This window comes from Cimex lectularius, unplaced genomic scaffold (genome assembly GCF_000648675.2).
Source record: "Cimex lectularius strain Harlan isolate CLEC.00 unplaced genomic scaffold, Clec_2.1 scaffold349, whole genome shotgun sequence".
Taxonomy (NCBI): Eukaryota; Metazoa; Arthropoda; class Insecta; order Hemiptera; family Cimicidae; genus Cimex; species Cimex lectularius.
The window spans coordinates 84,829-106,837 of NW_019392869.1; the positions used below are offsets into that span (position 1 = coordinate 84,829).

General features: G+C 35.4%; 1 long non-coding RNA gene across 1 annotated transcript; it reads left to right on the top strand.

The window, feature by feature from the left end:
• Positions 1 to 2,414: 2,414 nt before the first annotated feature.
• LOC112127635 lies at positions 2,415 to 6,430 on the top strand. Its single transcript, XR_002910658.1, has 3 exons — positions 2,415 to 2,636; positions 2,704 to 2,939; positions 5,071 to 6,430. It is a non-coding gene; the product is annotated as an uncharacterized LOC112127635 (long non-coding RNA).
• The last annotated feature ends 15,579 nt before the right edge of the window (positions 6,431 to 22,009 follow it).

Below are 22,009 nucleotides of genomic sequence, written 5' to 3' on the forward strand. Positions count from 1 at the left end.
TATCTTTCGAATTGTTCATAGTAAAGCTCTGCGTCAATACCCTGCCACCTGGAACCTGCTCAAGGTACAAAACGCCGTCATAATTCCACCAAGCACAAAGCATAATTTTTCCAAATCGATCTAACGATCTGGCGAACCTCTGCTTGAACCTCTGACCCTTGCGGTACCCACTGTTTTCGGTGGATAGGACTTTTTAAAAATATCCAATTTTCATTGTCCGTTACAATTATTTTTCAAAATCTACCGTCTTTTGGATTTTGAAGCAAATGTTTACAAATATCAACTCGTAGTTGAGCTTGGGCGGCTGACAAGTGAAGAGGATCTGATCTGGGTCGTATATTTCGCGCATTAAGCTTTTTAAACGGAGGCTTACCGATGCATTTGAAAGCCCCGTTTTGACGATAATCCTCGAGTGGTCGCATACGGATCCTTATTGACTGATCGAGTAATTCAACATCACCAAATACTGAAGGGCGACTAGATCTAGGCACATCTTGAAAACTGTTGTTCCCAGAACCGCCTGAACCTAAACACAGTAGAGTTACGATGCACGACATTTTCACCTTCCACTTCACAAATTTTCTTGTTTGCTGCCTTCGCAGTTAGCCTTTTTTCCAGTAGTACCTCAGTAGGCTACGATTAACAATTTATTTTCCGACAATTTCGGTGATTTTTTAAAATGGAATGAAAGGCAAAGTCAGTTGGTATACATAATATTAAATAAAGTATTAATCACAGCAAACAACGATATATGCATTGTTTACATTAGAGTCGAATAAGGATTAAAATGGAAACTTAGTAAAACACCAATTAATTAATACACAAAGACTTTTGTAAAAACCTAGTATTTAACATTTCTAAAAATTGTGTATACATTATGAAGATAAGTTTTCAAATTATGTGATTCTTTTATGTGCATCACTTTCGAAGTTTTGTAAATTAATGTTATATTTATTTTTTTAAAAACAAGTGCAACATTTAAAGAAACATTTTAATAAAATAATTTCATCGTCTCATAAATAAAATTGCTCTGGGCAAAATCAAGTTGGCATATGATTGTTGTCTAGTGAGATTATGATGCAAAAGTAGTAAGATTATATTGAGACACATATAGATATGAACATTTAAGAAATATCTGATTCAATTTCATTACCTTAAACTCATTATATAGTCTCTTAATATTATATCTACAAGCTTTACATAAAATAATTTTTAAAAGTGAGTTTTGAGTTACGACTAAAGGATTAATGAAACATTTATCACCCCACGAGACAATACCATAAGGTATTATAGACTGAGCAAGTTAAAAATATATTGTTCGTAACAATTCTATATCCTTGAAATTTCTTAAAACTCAGAATTTATAAAAAGTTTTCTTATTCGGTAAATTAATGAGTCAATTACTATTTGTTGAAGGAACAGGTGAACGAGTAAATTTGTCATCTTGGCAGATATGAAAAATGAAATTAAAATTGCTTATGTTTATTTTTTAATTTAATAAGGATCGCAAAACATTACATTTATTATTGTTTAGAAGTAAGGAATTTGAATTTAATCATAATTAACTCACTCCAGATCATACTTGGTAGATTCAAATAAATTGTCAATATTATTCCCAGAAATTTTTATCCAAATATCTTACCTACCAAACGGTCATTAATATAGAAAAGAAAAAATAATGAACCCAAATGGTACTCGTGGTACTCCCGAGACAACAGGTAGTGAAGTGCTACAGGCAGATCCAACTCTTTTAATCTGAGTTCTATCCAATATGTCTGTACATCTTAAGTGGGTACGTCAATATTGCCCATATGTTTCCATTTATTGAATAAAAAACTATAGGTCGATGGAAGAACTTCGAGTATTCCACCGACTAATCAGAACGAGTGCAGTGTACATAGGTGTGAATGTATTTGTGTTTTTTTCGTATTATAGAAGTTATTTAGTTTTATTTTAGATTATAGTTGCATGCTTTGAGACTGAAATAACCTAGCTGTCAAAACCCCCGTTGGAGCTTAACGCCGTTGGTTAGGAAGTGACGATCTCCCTTAAGAGGTGGGTACTAGTGACCCAGCTGCATAATGGGGTAAGTGAGGACCCCCAGAGGTATAAACCCTATGGTCAGCGTATAGGGGAGTGAAAACACTTCGGGGGTAAAGCCAATGACAAACTGATCAATAGACGCCTTTATGTCTTGGAAGATCCCAAAAACATAGTTACCTTTATGAATTTTGTTTTTGTAATAAGATTAACCACAGCAAACAAAGCTTTTTCAATAGATCTACCAGACAGAAATTCATCACGGTTAGCTGAAATTAAAAGAAAAATTAAAGAAAAAGGTCTATAACTATTAATATATAATTTTGAATCTGATGTAAATATAGATTTATTAAAGGTTTTTTTAAAGACAGAATTAACCATGTGAAAAAGCTATTGCTTGTATTTTGTCACCAGTATTCACCATATCAATTTCTTTTTAAATCCTTAATAATTGATGGCTCGATTGTAAAAAGTTATTATCTTTAGAAAAATACCCGATAAGCGATAAACCTCATTATTCACGATTACTGCGATGTTAAAGTTTAACAGAAACGACCAGCAATATAGTAGGGATTTCACTCTATAATGAAGACAAAGTGAGTTTAATTATTTCAAAATTAAATATTAGCTTAGAATTTATCGATAGTATAGCGTTGTGTACAGCTAGGATGGGATTGAACATAATTTGGGCTGGCTTGTTAAATTACATTCTACTGTAAGCCACTCTACTACTTAACGCTGTCTCTAGGCCTGTGCTGTTCTATGCATGCCACATTTGGGGATATCAACAAATCAACAGTACAGAAATTTCAGACATTTTTAATCAAAAAATATTTGGCCTTTCCACCTAAACTACAGGCTAGACATTGTATTTAGAGACAACCAAGGACCTATTGATGGTAAGTATCTACTGGCTTCATTTTAAGAATGTACTAAAAAATTACTGCTCTTGAAGTTATTGAAAACACAACACGTTCTGCTTCTTCCACTGGCATACTATCGTTTCTAAATATGCCACATCACATAACATATCACATCAGTCATCGGCAGGAGTCAGTGAGGCTTGCTCTGACATCAACTCGGTTTATGCTTAGGGATCTCGATCATATAGTTCCCACTACCATTTAACGTCTCATTCTAATCAGCATCTGGATCTAGGAGATTTGCGGTGGGTTGTTAAAATGACTTGTGAGCTAAGTTATCTAAATTACACCCCCGGATGGAAGGGCCTTCTGCCCAGTGTTCTCTATGTAACTCTACCGTCAAAGAGGATGTGTTCTTAGCAAATTGCATAATTTTAAAAATAATTCATATCCTGGACCTTGGTCGCAGTTCTATGTCTAGAGTTGAACTAATTACTGGGCTAAACTCTGAACCGACCCCACTTTTAAAACATTGCGGACATTCGTGGCAGTACAGGTATATTTAACTACTTTAAATGATAGTTCTTCTATCATTTATATACAAAAATAAATACTTGATGTTTTTACTATTTGATTTCAATTTTTATTATTTATTTATTTATTTTATTTTTATTTTTTTATTATTTTTTTTTTTACTTTACTTTATTACGATCTTTGCGCGGATTCCCTTTACACCCAGCAACTCGTGTCACTCACGGGTGTGAACAAATAACACAAACAATTTAATTAAAGAAAAGAAAAATCGGGACCTGATCCATAAAATAAGTGGATTAAAATTCAAAAAATAATGAAAGTGGTCAGGGACATACTATCTCCTTGCCATTTACAATTTTTTTTAAATTTGCCTTCGACAACGTTGAATCCTTCCTTCCTCGTCCTTTCGGGTTTCAACTGCCCCTGCCCCAAGCCTGCGGTTTTAGCTTATCCTAACCCAAAAGATAACCATTATTGTTTTTAAAAGAATGTTGTTTCAAGTTCTTACATTTTTCTCCTTCATTCACGTATTATTATTATTATTAATAATTTTTAAGGGCGTTTTAACGGCTAAGGTCATTATTATTATTATTAATTATTAATATATAGGGTTGTTTAGACTTTTGTTGAAGGTATTCTGAAAATGTTGTTTCAAATTTCAACTATTTTTGAACAATTTTATTAGCAAGTCGATTGACAGTTTAAAAATAGTTAAGATTACATCGATACAAATGATTAGTATTTCTGAACGGACTCATCTTCCGATCGTATTATAGACTAATAAGCCGTGATAGTCAGGTCCATCCGTAATACTTCGGTTTGGCCATTGTTTATGTCCATTATAAAAGCTTTTTTGTGGCCTTTGTGATATTCAGGCTTCTCAATTACTCGACAATGACTATCCTTGGTTTGGGTCAAGGCTGTAGAAAGGACCTTTCTTTGACCGCAGCACGTTTACAGTTGTCACATCTTTCCGTTGCTCGTTTCGTCGGCCCGGTAAAAAAAAAGGTGTCACTTAACAAAAGAGGAAAAACTTTCCAAGCCTCGGTAAACTGTAGGCACCCAAATTGCACTCCCGTTCCTCTGGTCGGTTCCTCGCCCAGACGAAAGGCACTTTCGGCCCTGACTTTGTCGTTCACTTTCCCGCATCACGAACTCCCTTTTACTTTTAAGAGGTCTCCGTTTTTCTTATATATATATATATACTTTTTTGTTTGCTGTCTTTTTTTTTTTTTTTTTTTTCAATAAACAATAAGCATTATTGGAAGTCGTGATTCCACTCCTCATTGCTTTTGGCGACCTACGTGAGGTAAGAAAAGTCACGGGTGAACGAACCAATGACCAAAGAACCAGCCTCCCTGGAATTTTCTTTTGGTATGTTCCCATCACACTAATCATACAGTAAAATTGTAATGCATAAAATGATTATATTAATTATAGAGAGAAATCTATTAAGATAGGAGTGAATTTGTTTCAACTTGAAATTGGCAATATTTGATCAAATAGCGTAAATGTCCATAGTTTTAAAGCTTACATCGTTCTTTTGCATAATTTTACACTTTGATTGCGTTCATAGATTTTTTTCCATTATTATTACTTATTGTAATTTTTATTTGCTCTGTATTGTTGATAGCTAGAAGGGGCCTTAATATAAACGGATGGATCTAAGATGGAACAGGGAGTAGGCGAAGAGGTAAAAGGGCCGAATTACACCCATGCGAAGCCCCTTGGACTAACCCCAACGATTTTCCAAGCTGAAGTCCATACAAGAGTGCACATTGGTGAGCAGTCATCTAGAGTATGCTAGTGTTGTTTGTTCGCCGGATTCTTTAAGATATACATACTCTCAGAGCCGGGCAGCCATAAAGGGGGTGCGTATGCGTATGCTTTCAACTCCAAACTTGTCTGGAAGTGCCTAAACTGCCTAATGACTCTGGGAAAGCAAAACAAGATTACCTTGAAATGGGTTCCCAGTCACGAAGGCATAGAAGGAAAGGAAAGGGCTGACCATATGTCCAAAAAAGGAGCAACCCTCTCACCCATGGGACCAGAACCACAACTAAGTACTCAGTGTGTGTTATAGTTGGAACTGGAAAAACGAGTTGAGAAAGAAAAACTCACTGGACAAATACTCCAGATAAGAGGCAAGCTAAGAGATCTATAAACATCTCAAAACGGAAGTCGAAAGAACTCCTCTTTCTCAGAAGGCAGGATTTGAGAAAAATTCTAGGCCTCTACACCGGCCATTGCCCTCGTATCATCTTAAAAGGCAAGGCTGAGAGAGAAACATGCCGGCTTTGCCACGAGAAACCAAGTAGATCACGAAAAGGCACCAAGGAACGTGCTCAGATAGCTCACTTTCCAAAGTATGGCAATAAGCTATAGTTCCCCAATAGACCTGATTTGGTCACAATGGATGAATGAATCGTATTCTGCATCAACACCAAATAAACCATAAAAAAAAGTATTGTGGATAAAAACTGTCATCGTCTTATTATTATATTTACAGGCAACGTAAAATTCACAAATCACACCTACTTAGGTCCAAAACATCCTGCATTTATTTGGGTATTATCCTTCCTTGCGGTATTTTAATGTTAACAGGAGAAATTAGGGGATCAGAAGAAAATTTCATCGTTTCCAGCAGTTTCGTAGAAATGGTTTTTAATACTTTTATTTACAATTCTTTATGCAGCTAGAAGCTTTATCCAGCACTTGGAACCGCTCTTTTTTTTTTAATTTTACCTGCTCCTCCCGGGACAGGACAGGCATTACCAAATATTAAATCTACGCTGTATGTAAGTTTTTCGCAGTCGATTTTTAGTAACGATTTACTGGGTAGAGTTGTGTCAGATGGCTTGTAACAGAGTTGCGAAGGTTTGCAAAAGCAAAAACGAGCGGTATCAATTGCATACATGGCTGCCAATAGCCCGATAGTATAGTAGATAGTAAATGTTAAACAATTGGCCAAAAGGGGGCGTCGGTGGCCGCAACGGTTTAGGCGTTGACACGGAGCTCATCATTGTAAGGTGAAGGTCCCGGGTTCGAATCCAGCGGCCCTGCATTTCAACCTGACATACTTACAAATGTCTTATTTTCAAAAACACCGGCACCGTGAGGTTATATGAGGCACCGTTTATATGACCTCTGGTGGCTCAACTTGGGCAGTTCATATACCAGTCTGTCTTGAAAAAGAAAATTGTGGAAAGCTTGCTGTCCACGAATAATGCTTAAACCTTTTATAGTGGATTCGTTCATACCCATTAGCCAGTGTCAAGTTTCAACATCTAAAAACCATAATGAACGCTATTGAAAGTACAAATATCGTTTTTCCTTCCTCGCATTTACTATATATTCCAATATCTTTGATAAGCCCGTGATCGGACGATAGCCTATGTGTTCAGTTATGTCGATCTTTAAAGTGTAAAATAAATAAATCAATTACATTATCCCTTTATTAATACATATTCTCAATAAATTTCTGATTATTTAAATTTTCCTTAAGGAAAGATGTCACACTTATCTCTGCTAGAATTTATTAGACCTCTTTTTAAGGGGGCGAAGGATCAATTTAAACAAGTCCGACCTGCGCTTAATCTACACGCGAGTCCCAAAGACAGTGGCAAAAATAGACAAATTGGATATTCGTATCGCATCCAGATGGCATCTCGAGCGTTGTTTAGGCCTTTCAAAAAAGATTCCAGGGACAAAATCAAAGTGCATTGGTCCTGAATAAAATTAGAATTCAAGTTCCGATTCAGCTACGTGAACCCTCGACAAAGTCCTCTCTCTCACTCCTAAGTACAACTTATTTATATTTTCTTTCTATCCCTTCGAAATAACTTTTAAAATATGATCGAATTCGATCAAATATAATTTGTTAATGTATGGTCTTTTCATCGTTCAATGCAACTTATCGATCTTGAATTTATTATTATTTAATCTTTCTATTAACTTCTTATTCTATCTTTGTGTCGTTCTTATTTTGTCTTTAGTCGTCAGTTCATCTATTTCAGTAACAGGGTTGAATGAACTGCAAAATCAGTGAGAGAGATGTAAAGGAAATATGTTTTCGATGGGGCCAACGTGGCAAACCCATCACCTCCAGTGTCATTAGGTTAAAGCAATACCTCACGACATACTTTAAACATAGACCAATGATAATGTTCAATAATGCCTCGAAAATAAATCAAATCCTGATTATTTACCGAGATACCATTAAAAACAACGTAATGGGAAAAAATTTCAAACAATTCATTCATCAAAAAACTCTCAGGAAATCGACTTAAAAATGTTAAATGTTAACACCTAAATGAAAATTTTACATCACCAGGAACCATTCTTCACCCTAAAAATCGATGTATTATATTTTGAAATGCGACCACTAAAATTATCAAAAACTGCTAGCAGTTCTTAACGGATTCAGTGATATATAGAAATTCTTACTGTTTACAATCTTTGTAATTGATTTATGGGTTCTATGATGATCCATGTTACATGTTCAAGCATAAATTAATGTACGATTCTCAATACTTTTCGTTGGACTGGTTGGGTTTCATACCGGCTCTTTCGACTGTTACTATTGTACGTCCAGTGTTGTTTCCATTTTGGTTTTACGCTAGAAAATTTCTTTTCTTGACCCATTACTTTTCAGGCGATGATCGAACATAAACGCATGTTACTATGCGTGACAAAATACATAAATATTGTAGTTTCTTCCTTTCTATTCAAACACAGTGACAGTCATGTCCTCGACTTGGGACAAAAGGAATACCAAATATTCACTTGATATTCCAATTAACTATTCTTTTTATCTAAGGTTTCTGCCTGAGATGAAAAATTAGTGTCACGAGCGGGATTCGAACCCACGACCATCGGTTTAATACGCCACTGATCTAACCACTTGAGCTATCGTGACTTCGATCCCATCGGACACCAACTTCCCATTTCAACCTACAACAGTTCGAATTTTCCCTCTTTTTGCCTTGTTTTCAAATGCGCAATCAGGATTACATTCTCAGCGACTTATGAAGTGGTCACGAGGAGCTGTCAGTGAAGTGATACTTCTTCACTTATCAAATATTAACCCGTTTATGTTTAGTGATCTAATTGACCAAATTACTTATTTCAATCAATTATTATTTGTATCTAAGGAAATCACGATAGCTGAAGTGGTTAGAGTAGCGGCGTATTGAGCCGGGATCGAATCCCGCTCGTGACACTAATTTTTCATCTCAGCCAAAAACCTTAGAAAAAAGAATAATTGAATGAAAAAATTAATATCGTCAATTATGTCCACTAAGCAAATATGGATTAATTTATATGATATTTAAATCGGTAAACATGAGTAACAATGGGCAGAGGTAGTCGAGATTGTTAGGTCGCTGTATTGTCGTTCGTGGCACTGGGTTGGTTTAAATTTTCTCGTTTTTAACCAATAAAACATTACTATCTTTGATTAAATGCTACACAAATCTTTCCAAATATAAACTTTCAGTTGTGAGATTAACAACTATTTCAATTATGTGTATCTACAGTTTGTACGTCTCGGTCCCATCCTCTACATAGGATGTACAAGTGATCTACCTCAAACAGTCAAATTTACAACACCAACTTTTGCGGACGATACGGTAATTAGTTATTAAGTGCAATTATAATACTTCTAGGACAGCTACCAACAGCGAGGGTAGACATAACAAAAGCAGATCAAACTGAAGCAACAAAGCACTGAAACGGATGGGGTTTTGCTAAACATCCTAACCTTGCGATGTTTCTAAAGATTCAAAATAAAGCTCCATAAAATATGGTAACAAATCTCTGATAACTCAGCTGGAATTTCAGTTGATTAAACACAGCTTAGCACCCCGACGAAGAAGAGACGCCTCTCACTATTATTTTCGCATGTTGAAATTTCAACAAGAAATTCCAATAAGTAGAAATACAACAAATCTGTTTACTTCTGTTTTGTCTTAATTGAAGAATAATATGTAATTATTTGGAAAATTAATTCATTATTAAAGCAGAAAATTATTTTATCACGTTAGTTCATCCCTGTGATTTCTGATGTTTGTCGAAAACAGACGAAAGATGCCAAAACGTCTCCCGGTACCATTTGATGGTTGGATTTCGCCGAGGGAATAACATGATATTCCTCGTATTACCTGCCTGCCATAAAGTGCTCGAACTAACGGTGAACTAGAAAGGAATGGGATTTGGTTGCGGGAATTGCGGACAATAATTTCCTAATTTGCGGCCTCGGTGCGAGATGGGATCAACGGCCTAGTTCAGTTACCCTACGTGACCATCAAAGAATTCAAAACAGAAACCGTCCTAATGAGGCGATCAATTCTCTAGGTCTTTTTATTGTACCATTTATCCCAATATAACAACCTTTCGCATCTCGTGCATCGTTTCAAAATGTATCTAGGAAGCGCTGGTAACAAGGTCTTATGTTCTTCATTTGTCCTACTTTTCGTCTTGCCGTCCGGAGATGAAAAGCCGCTTCGGCCAATAATGTAAAACGGAATTTGTAGATTACACAGGGTGAAAAGAGAACCGGGATATAGGACTGAGCCAATTCCGAATAATGGTGTAGTCGTTTCAAAGCAAGGATAATAAACAATTACACATAAAAAGAAACGTTTGTAAAAGGCTCGAAGCTTTCAAACCCCTTATGTTCTTGTGAAAATGTTGTTAAGAGAAATCGACTATGGAGTGCTATTTCATCCAACGGAAAACAAGTAGTGAAGAAACCGCTTTTCCATTTAGACGTCTTATGAATACTTATTTTCTGCCAAACATTAGTAAACTGACACAGAACAGCATTCCTCATACAAATTCTTCCTAGAAGTGGAGAATAATTATTTACGATCCTTCTCCTTGGTTTAGGAATAATAAAAGGCAATTATCTCAACGGTTAATCACGACGAAATTGGAGGCGGCGCGCGAGATTGAAGTACGTGCTGATCCTCTCGGACTTAGAAAGTTGGCGACACAGGGGCGAAAAGTGAAAAAAAAAAAAAAGAAGATAAGATGCTTAAATCCTTGAATCTCTTGATTATAATGCGACCTTTGACAAAAGTCTCCCCCCCCCAAAAAAAAAACAATTATTTTCGCAGGATGGAAAAATTCTTTCCATCGTAACTAATTATCCCTCGTCTATTTTATGGTCCGCACGTAGAATGATCTTTTTCCCGTAGTTTTTTTTTTTTGGGGGGGGGCGTTTATCGCTGGCCATAACGTGAGAAAGCTTGAGAATTTTCTAAACTAATTTACTTTCTACAATCGTGGTAAACGACATGTCCAATTTTCTTATTTCTTTGATTTGCCAAGTCCGCTGTGATCATATGAATATTAACTGTTGTCAAACCATTATTTATTGTTAATAACTAAAGGTTTAACCATACGAATAGTCGCTAATTAATTAGTCATTTAACGGAAATAATTAAAATCATACAAGGTACATTTAGATATGGTATTTATGTTAAATCTACTTCCCACAATAGTGTTGCATTTGACCGTATATAGTAATATATAAACAGGGAGAAAGGAAAATAGAAAGGGGGAGAGAGGGGGAGAGAGAGAGAGTGAGAGAGAGAGAGAGAGAGAGAGAGAAGATAATTGGTTAAAAAGAGGTGAAAGAAAGAAAGAGAGAGAGAGAGAGAGAGAGAGAGAGAGAGAGAGAAGATAATTGGTTAAAAAGAGGTGAAAGAAAGAAAGAAAGAAAGAGAGAGAGAGAGAGAGAGAGAGAGAGAGAGAGAGAAGAGAGGCAACATAAGGGCGCGAAAAGTATAAGAGGTATTAAGTTTTACATTTCCTTGAGTGTAAAAACAAGGGCAATATATTTTCTACCAAATTAACGTGAGAGTAAATTGTTATGTTAGGGTGTTCATTTAACAATTCACCCAAACAATGGAAATAGGGCTCAAAAGACAATTAAACATCAAAGTTCATCCTCTATCTGGAACGATAAGATTCGTATTTAACTTTCTATTTCTGTTTACAACAACAAATTTCAATTTCAAAAAGTTGATAAGCTTGTTCTTTAATTTTTCGAAGCGCCAAAATTTTACAAAATTAGATTCAAATAATATCCAATAGGTTTTGTTAAGGCATACAAAGGTTTGTTTAAAATATTTTCAACGTCAACTGTCAGCGAGGACTCCCAATGAAAGGGAATATAATAATAGTTCCCATCGACCAATATCATAGCAACCGGAGCAAGTCGCAGTTTGTCTAACCCAATTGGAAATTGTCTGCACGCAAATGCACTCGTCGCGTCTCTCGTGTTGAAGACTATGCGAGTCACGGGCTCATAAACGGCACATTCAGCAATTCCAGCAACCAATCGCCGATGCCGGGCACAAAGGTCATTGGCCGCCTTTCTGGCCCTTTCAGCCAAGTCAGAAGAACCTTTGCATTACACGCACGACTCGCTCAAAGATATGCTAATACTGCCTCCTTTACACGTTTTTCAGGTCTTAGTTTAATTGTTTTCTTTCACAGCATCTCTTCTTTACTTAACTTGATAAAGTCATTCCGTCACAGCATTGAAATCTGAAATAAAATGCTGCTAAGCGGTGAAATCCACTCCCCCCATTTTCATCGCAGATCAAATCTGACAATCGGAGCTGTGTACTAGGATTGGATTTCATGCTATAAGTACCCGGTCCAATTTTCTAGCGTATTGAACCTGTAGGTCGCTTTCGATCATCACCAACTCTATAGCCAGAATGATACCGAACGACCAAACGCATCATTCATCACCCTCAACATGAAACATGACAAGGTGATTTCCGATCAACAATACAAACAGGATAATGACGAACAAACAAGAAATATTATTTAATCGGATTTCATCAACGATTTTTTTTTGTTACTCACACGGCTTAAGTGTAAGATAAAATATATCACCACCTCAATCCAACAACTGGATTGGTTTCAATTCAACTGAATGCTTAACACAATTTGTACGTTGAGATGGGGAGTGGTGTCCGAGTGGATCGAAGTCATGATAGCGCAAGTGGTCAGAGCAGCGGCGTATTGAGCAAAAGGTCGTGGGTTCGAATCCCGCTCGTGACGCTAACTTTTTGATTTCGACCAAAACCTTATATAAAAAGATTAATTAATTGAAAGTTGTAATTTTGTCAATACACCACTAAATACAATCCTGATTTCCGGCCCATAAATGTTTCCGTATTGCCCTTATTCACTAGGCGTTGTATATTTGTTCGGTTTTTAGCAACTCTGATGTATTGCTTGGATTTTATAAATAAATAAAAAGTTATTTTGCCAAAAAATACTAAGGATGGCTACCACTGCGGATTAAAAATTCAGAAAAAATCCTTCAAACGACTCTTAAATGAAGGCATTTTTGACAAATTTAACATCAGATTGTTTATTATATAATAAAGGAAGTTATCAGATTGTTGGATAAATTATCGTACATTTCTACTATTAATGCGCGTGTGTTTTACTGTGCAGTGAAAATCGTTGGCCTTCTACTTTCATACTCATGAACATGTAGTTCCTGACCAGCATATGTTTGTGCTAACAGCAAAAATTGCTAAGGAGAGAATATAAAATCATGGCAATTTCAGGCTTCTAATCTAATCTAAGGCTAATCTCTCTACATGAGTCGGGATAGCCAGCCCATAACATAACTCGAATGATTTGTTTTAACAAGAAAAAACTTATTTAAGTGTGAGCTTCAGCCCCAAAAAATCAGTCCGTATTTGAGGAAGGATAAAAACAACTCGTATAAACCACTGATAACTCGTACTTGACGACTGTCTAAGCATTGTTATAGCAAAGCAAAGTCGGCCAAGTTTAGGTTCCAGTTGGAAAATATGTTCCTCCCATGTTAACTTTCTATCAAGGACAACACCCAACACTGTGAGAATTGGTCCATGGACTATAACAAGAGAGCTTATACACAAAGATACCAGAAAATCGCTCCAACTGAGAGCTTCTGTTTTCTTTATGTAAAGAGGAAGACCATTCACTGAAACCCGATAACGACTTTATCCATTTTTAGCCATAACTCATCGGAGATGCTTTTACTGCTATTCAATTATTTCCGGTATCCTCCCTATATTGAACCACCCTCGCTTCCTCGGGATGTATATCAACAAAAGGTTGACTTGGAATCCCCATACAAGACGTTACCTCACGACTTCTAGACAAACGATCAAAACTGACGCTTCTCAACAAAACGACTGACATAGGAGACGATAATTAAACCCATTTGGACACACAGCATTGAATTGAGGGCTTCAACCAAATATTCCACCCATCACAGCATCCAATTTCCCATCCAAAGTCCTAAATATAGTAAGGACTATATCGTGTACTAAGGACATAGGATCGTGTACTAGGAAAAATAGTACACGATCCTTTCTAGGTATCTAACTACACAATCCACAATGATCTTAAAATTACTTTTGTGAAATATGTCATAGAATCTCCATACGTAAAACTCAACAACTACCTTCTTTATAACCCAATCACTTAGATTTAAACCTAGCTCTCGAATTTCCCCAATAATCCCCCAAAGAGATTAAAGCTATAGCTTCGAGACAGGTTGAGCAGCGAGACGTAGCATGTAGACTGATTCTTCGGGCCCTAGGGCCAAATTTTGTTTTATTTCAGAGTGCCAGATTTGTTTACGTTAAAATTTGTACATATCAACAATTTTACTTGCACTTTAAAAATAAATACTGTTGTAAAAATAAAAAATAGTGTTTGATTCTGTAGATAGATAATGCAGTTTATACAAGAGCATGATAATGAAATATTACCAAAACTGTTTGCCCGAGGAAATAACAATCAACTTACCTGAAACAAAAAAAAAGCTATTAGAATTTTACTATTATAGAAAAATTAAACAGATGTACAAGTTAAAATTTCATGTTTTATATTGTTTGCTCACTATGACCTCCAAATACAATACATGTATACAATTCTATGCAAAGTTCAAGCTATGTAGGTCTAAACCGATTACTGTGTTCAAAATAATCTTAATTGGGGGAAAAATTTGGTCGCCGTAACACAAACGACCGTAGGGTGGCTGTCATTAGAAAACGGCTTTCCTTCGGACGAAAGTCGATATTCCCTTACGTCTTCACGTAACATTACGCGGGGAGAAAGCATGTGAATAATCCGTTTTCCGTTCGGTGGACAATCACGGAATGACATACGAAACCTGTCTGTTGTGGATTACAATGGTCCGACAAGGGGAAGAGATGGACAATTATACGTTTTTATATCAGGGCACCGAATGCCCCTTCGTAATTTCATTCAAGACCAAAGAGGAAATGTCTCGAAACGTGAGAAAAATTCAAGCCAAAAAGGTAAATGATTCGTAGTGTTTAAAAAAGTACACACGTGCTGTTTTAATATAATTTTCTTTCTGTTTCTTTATATAATTTGTCGTGAGTCAAAGTTATGCCTGGAGGGACCTAGACTTTTTGGAGTTAGATAGAAACCGATCTATTACAACAAAACATTAATAAAGAGACAATATCATTAGTTTAAACAGATATTCTCTGCTTGCTATGGAAGGATTGTCTTCTTAAGAGATAATCAGGTTATTACAGAAAATTATGAATTCCACGGGCACGCTTGTACGTGCGTATACTCACGTATGCATATTCACAATTTTTAAGGTCAAAATAAGTTATTTTAGGATTCATTTGGATTTGGATTTATGGAACCTCAAATCTGCACCAATATACACACACCAGCGGCCAACATGGGCAATAAATAGCAAATCATATTAAGTACACTCATTCCGCCGTTATAATTCCGTATATCATTCATAAAATTTGAACATTGAAGGATGAGTTTATCTCCAAAATGTTTTGCGGTTCGGGGAGTGAAATAAGGCCATTGTGGCAGTTATAGTACAGTGCAGTTACAGTACAGTATTGTTCGGGACTAAAAAATAGTAAAACACTAAAAAATATAATAAACAATAGCACAACAATATGAGCATTAGAAAGTACTGTAAAGTTTGAATTCCCCCCACCAATCACACACTCGTCATATTCAGTCAATTACTTTTCGTCCTCACAATCAATAATTTATACTTTTGATAATTTTCCGAATAAATTTGTGTTCAGGGCTTTCGTTTAATCAAGAGCTGTGTTGAGGCAATTGCAGTTTTTCTTTTTATAATTTACAACAAATTACATGCAGGCCGTGAGAATTACCCACCCCTGGGGCCGAACCGAGGTTGGGCTGCAGGTGCTGTCAACAGATAATTCAATTCACACCCAACGCATGCGGTTCCTAAATCCAAGCCTGTTCACACTCTCATTCATTCTTAAATACATTCTATCCTTTTTACTTGCCATTCACACATTTAGGGTGGTGGAATACTCGATATATTCCCATCACCATCCACACATATTAAAGACAGATTTGACAGAGTAGTTGGTTTATCTACTGTAAAGTTCTATTTATTATCTGATGTATGCTGATGGTGTTGGTAGGGAGGATGCAAGGAAGCGGAATTTGTGTTCCCCAGTCACTGCAGCCTCTGGCTTATTTACCTACCTCCCTAGTTCCCTAGTCCAAGACTCAATCCTTCTTAGCAATATCAGGTCATTGTCTGTCGCTGCTACAATTTCATTCTCTAGGTTTTTTCTGTATGTTAGGTTAAATCTCTGTTTTGCCGTTGCTTCGCATTCGAAGATGATATGTGGGTCCTACCTCCTCTTCAATGCATAATCTGCAGATGGGATCATCGTTATATATGCACATGTTGTGTAGATGTTTTCTAAGATGCCAGTGACCGGTTAATAGTCCCATCACTCCTCTGAGTCTAGCCCTCTCCGATTGCATCAGTGAGTTTGCCAGTCTTGGTGAGAGTTGTTTTACTATAAGTTTACTGTGTCTAGTGCCGCTAGAGTTTATCCACTTCTCCTTTTGTTTTATTTAGGTCCATTCTGCGATGGAGGATTCTATATTTGTTTTTGTTATCCCAAAAATAGGTTCAGTGTCTATATGGTCTTGCACATCCTCGTCTGGCCAGGGTGTGTGTGTGTGTGTGTGTGTGTGTGTGTGTGTGTGTCCTCTCGTTACCCAAAATTCCTTTGTGCCATGGCACTCAAGATATTATCAGGTTGTTCTGTGTCCCCAGGTTTTGATTTTGGATGCATGCACTGACAAGTTTTGAGACAAGTTATTTTACACGCGAATGCTTTAATGGCTGCTTGGCTATCCGATCTTATGAGGAATCCTCTTGGATTTAGGAACCGCATGCGTTGGGTGTGAATTGAATTATCTGTTGACAGCACCTGTAGCCCAACCTCGGTTCGGCCCCAGGGGTGGGTAATTCTCACGGCCTGCATGTAATTTGTTGTAAATTATAAAAAGAAAAACTGCAATTGCCTCAACACAGCTCTTGATTAAACGAAAGCCCTGAACACAAATTTATTCGGAAAATTATCAAAAGTATAAATGATTGATTGTGAGGACGAAAAGTAATTGACTGAATATGACGAGTGTGTGATTGGTGGGGGGAATTCAAACTTTACAGTACTTTCTAATGCTCATATTGTTGTGCTATTGTTTATTATATTTTTTAGTGTTTTACTATTTTTTAGTCCCGAACAATACTGTACCGTAACTGCACTGTACTATAACTGCCACAATGGCCTTATTTCACTCCCCGAACCGCAAAACATTTTGGAGATAAACTCATCCTTCAATGTTCAAATTTTATGAATGATATACGGAATTATAACAGCGGAATGAGTGTACTTAATATGATTTGCTATTTATTGCCCATGTTGGCCGCTGGTGTGTGTATATTGGTGCAGATTTGAGGTTCCATAAATCCAAATCCAAATGAATCCTAAAATAACTTATTTTGACCTTAAAAATTGTGAATATGCATACGTGAGTATACGCACGTACAAGCGTGCCCGTGGAATTCATAATTTTCTGTAATAACCTGATTATCTCTTAAGAAGACATAATCCTTCCATAGCAAGCAGAGAATATCTGTTTAAACTAATGATATTGTCTCTTTATTAATGTTTTGTTGTAATAGATCGGTTTCTATCTAACTCCAAAAAGTCTAATCCCTCCAGGCATAACTTTGACTCACGACAAATTATATAAAGAAACAGAAAGAAAATTATATTAAAACAGCACGTGTGTACTTTTTTAAACACTACGAATCATTTTAAATCATCTGGCAAAATTAATTTAAACTATTTTATTATAGTGCTTATTAAATCTAATCATAAAACTATAAAATCTTTTTTGAAACTTCAATAGATTGTTATTTACTGTCCGTAATAGTAATTTTTGAGTATATTATGGTAAAGGTGAACCCATTCATAGGATTATTTTCGTTTCATTCCAAAACCAAAACAAAAGCCTTTCCTCTTTAAATCAGTTTTGTTTATGAAGGAATGGTTAATTGAAAAGATCTAATGGTAAGTTTGTCAGATATTTTCTTCTGTACGCTTGAATTGTAGTGTTTCAGTTACGTGCAAATAGAATTTGAAAAAATGTTTTAAAAAAGCATAGACTCCGGAATTCGGACAGGGGCTCATTTCGGATTGCGGAGTAGCTTTTGTTTCGTAAGATACGGAATTTATTCCCCATAAATGTTTTAGATGGGATAAACGGTTTCTCACAAAAAGTAACGACCACCGGTAAATGATAGCCGGGACTCCTCGTCCTCAATCGAAACCACCTAAGAATCACGTTTGAGATTGAAGTACTGTTTCCAGTACTACTTCAAATTTTTTGAACAGTATTTCAATTTCGGAAGAATGGAAAATCGACTATATTTAATCAATCATAAATTAGGTTTTTTTTATTTATTACATGCATGCTTAAGATTATGTTTCTCTACATGCAGGGAGCCCGATATTCTGAATATTCGTTCACATATATGAATGAAAGTTCAAAAACAGTAACATATCAGGATATGAACGTTTATGAATAACTTATAATTTACACAACCACCATCAAAAACAAATCAAACAAACAAAAAAATGCGAAATAATATGTTTTGTATTAAAGTTACATTACAAAATGTCATTTTTATAAATTCAGTACATGTTTCACCCATTCAGCATGAAAGACCTAATTCGCATAGCTTGCGACATAAAGTGTAACAGTTTCAACATAATTTTCTCATCTACATAGCTGGGGAATGACAATAACTGTTATTTTAAATGAGAATCTTATATTGTTATTGTACAGTTAGATTCTAGAGCTTATTTGATGCCACTTTTACCGAAAGGAACATTTTGATAGGATCGACCATTTCTGAGTTATGCCCGACGGAAGACGCATGAGGGGGCTATGCTTTTTGTAACAAGATGGCCCCACCCCTTTATTTCCCAGCTAGATGAGAAAGTTATGTTAAGTCTGTGCCCACCATGCGATTCCTAGCCGAAATTAACTTGGGATTTGTATATGACTATTTTTTGCTAAAATTAATCGTTTTCGAAATAAACGTGGAGGACCATCTTGTTACAAAAAGCATAACCCCCTCATGCGTCTTCCATCGGGCATAACTCAGAAATGGTCGATCATATTAAAATTTTCCTTTCAATAAATGTGGCCTAAAATAAGCTCTAGAATCCAATTGTACAATAAAAATAAGAGATTCTCGTTAAAAATAACAAAGTTAGTGTCATTTCCCAGCTAGATGAGGAAGTATGTTAAATCTGTTATCCTAGCAGAAATTAACTTTGGGTTTGTATAAGGCCAATTTTTTGCTAAAGTTAATCCTATCCGAATTAAATGAGTGGACTGTTGATACACCTTATGTGATGATTTTTGCTATCATTACCTGAAAACATTTCTATTCAAAGTTTTCTATGTACATGCAATATAGGTCAAGTAGTATTTACCTACTTTATTTAAAGTATTTACTTCTGATTTTTTAAACCAAGAAATACATATTCATTGTTAAAAATATACTTTGTAAGGGAATTCAATGTGATGGGGAAAAACTAATTGTTTAACTTCAATTAGTTAGTCTTTCATCTCAGTGGTGCTTAATAACGAATTCGATATAAACTTCTATCCTGTCTTTTATGCCTGTTTCTTGTTTAATTTTGTTTTATACAGTTTGATCCATAAGTATAGATCCATCTACGCTAACCCCAAGAGGAAATGACTGAAAATTTATTTAACTTGGTAGCTCCGATCAACTTGGTCAACATCCACGCTGTTTTGGATTATCATAAATGTTTTTCTTTTCACGTCATTGATTTATTAAAGCTTTTTCGTTTGTTTTCTTCGCTGCGGTCGTCGGCCCTATTCCTTTTTTAATTGGTATTATAATTCAAATGATATGTGTGGTGTTCATTCGTCCATCGTTGTTATTTTCGTCCATGTCAATTTGAAGCTAGGCCATATTATTGTTGAGGGTTCGTGATGGCCCGATTTATTTTTTCCCAACATTCCGATATACTAATCTTTTTATGTGAGGTTTTGTTTGAAATGAAAAAGTTAGTACCACGTGCGGGATTCGCTTTTTCATTTCAACCAAAACCTTACATAAAAAAATTAATTAATTGAAAAAAGTAATTTGGTCAATGGACCACTAAATATAATGGAGTTATTATATATATGTTTCTGTCTAGTGAGTCGGTATTGATATTGTTTTGTCTCAGGATATTTCGAATTGGGTTTGTTGCCTGGACAGCAGTTTTTATGCTTAATTCGTACAACTGTTTCTGTATGTATGTAAATGTGGTTGTTTTGTTTTTCTGTTCTGTCGTTTGTTTACTAGCTTGTAGATTTAGACTATGTTGTAACCATTGTTATGTAATATTTTTATTGTTTTTAGTTTGAGTTTGTTTTTCACATTGTTTGGTTGTAACTGTTTATCATCCAACAGACCTCAAAAACCTAAATTTCATATTTTATACAACTTTTCTCCTATGGGATTTGATATTTCGCCAATGTGCGGGTTTAAGAAGGAAGAATAGAAGGAGATCTTAATAGCGGATTCGACCTTGCTTTTTTGTGCAATGATCGCTTTCAAAATGTTGAATTAAATTATTATCCGTAAATTAGGCCGAACCCAAACAGAAATTTTCCCCGCGCCAGCCGCGTTGACATGTGATTGACGTGAAACAAATGGTTCCAGTCAATTGATTGAACATTTTATTATGCAATTGAATTTGCCTGGTCGGACGTGAAGTCTAAAGAATCGAACGGTCACTAAAAAATCTATTTAAATTTAGAACACAACCCAAAACAACCTATTATTTTTTCACGCCTGCACAATTTCCTTCGTCTGTATGTGAAATGATCTCAATCCTTTTTGGAACAAGATGTTTCATACATTTTCTCGTAAAGGACAACAAAGGGAAACAATACTAAACAATATTAGCGGTATGCTCGGGATCACGAGTTTGGATTATTCGTCCACTTATCATCAATTGTTTACTTTCCAGCCCTGGTGAGTGAGTCAGTGTGTATAAATTCGTTTACATTTGTCATATTCTATGAATTCTATAGGAAAAACAATGAAATCGTGTGCATTGTAACATAGCTGACAGGGAATGCTTATGACTGTAGCATGTATATTGAATTTTACTACAAATCATATGGCATATTTGAGGTTTTTCATAGCATATTTCGGTTTCATTAGTGCTCATTATATTGCATATTTGAGGATTTTTATTGCATATTATGTGTGATATATGAGGGTTTATTTAGTGCATATTATATGACATATTTGAGATTTTATTATAGCATATTACATGGCATATTTGTGGATTTTTATTGCTTATTATGTGTTATATTTGAGGGTTTATTTAGTGCATATTGTATGGCATATTTGAAATTTTATTAGTGCATATTATATGGCATATTTGAGGATTTTTATTGCTTATTATGTGTGATATTTGAGGGTTTATTTAGTGCATATTATATGGCATATTTGAGATTTTATTTAGTGCACATTATATGGCATATTTGAGGATTTTTATTGCTTATTATATGGGATATTTGAGGGTTTATTTAGTGCATATTGTATGGCATATTTGAAATTTTATTAGTGCATATTACATGGCATATTTGAGGATTTTTATTACTTATTATGTGTGCTATTTGAGGGTTTATTTAGTGCATATTATATGGCATATTTGAGATTTTATTAGTGCATATTATATGGCACTTTTGGGATTTTTATCGCTTATGAAGTGTGATATTTGAGGGTTTATTTAGTGTATATTAATGGCATATTTGAGGATTTTTATTGCATATAAATCCAGGCTCTAGCTATTCAGTAATGCTCTTAACATTAAAATTACTAGTTGTAACAATTTATAATTGTAGTTGTAATTGCTAAATAAATTACTATTTCACTAATTTATCCAGGTTCATCGGTTTTAAGACTATTGACACTCAATGAAATAGACGATACAAAACTAGAACATTCCCATTACGTATTAAACATAAATTAAGAAGCTTCCAATTGCAAATAAAATTGCAGTACAGACTATACAGCATAAATTTGAACAAAAGTGATCGCATATTGAATGGGCACGTAAGTTGATTCTATAGTTTCAGATGAATCATGA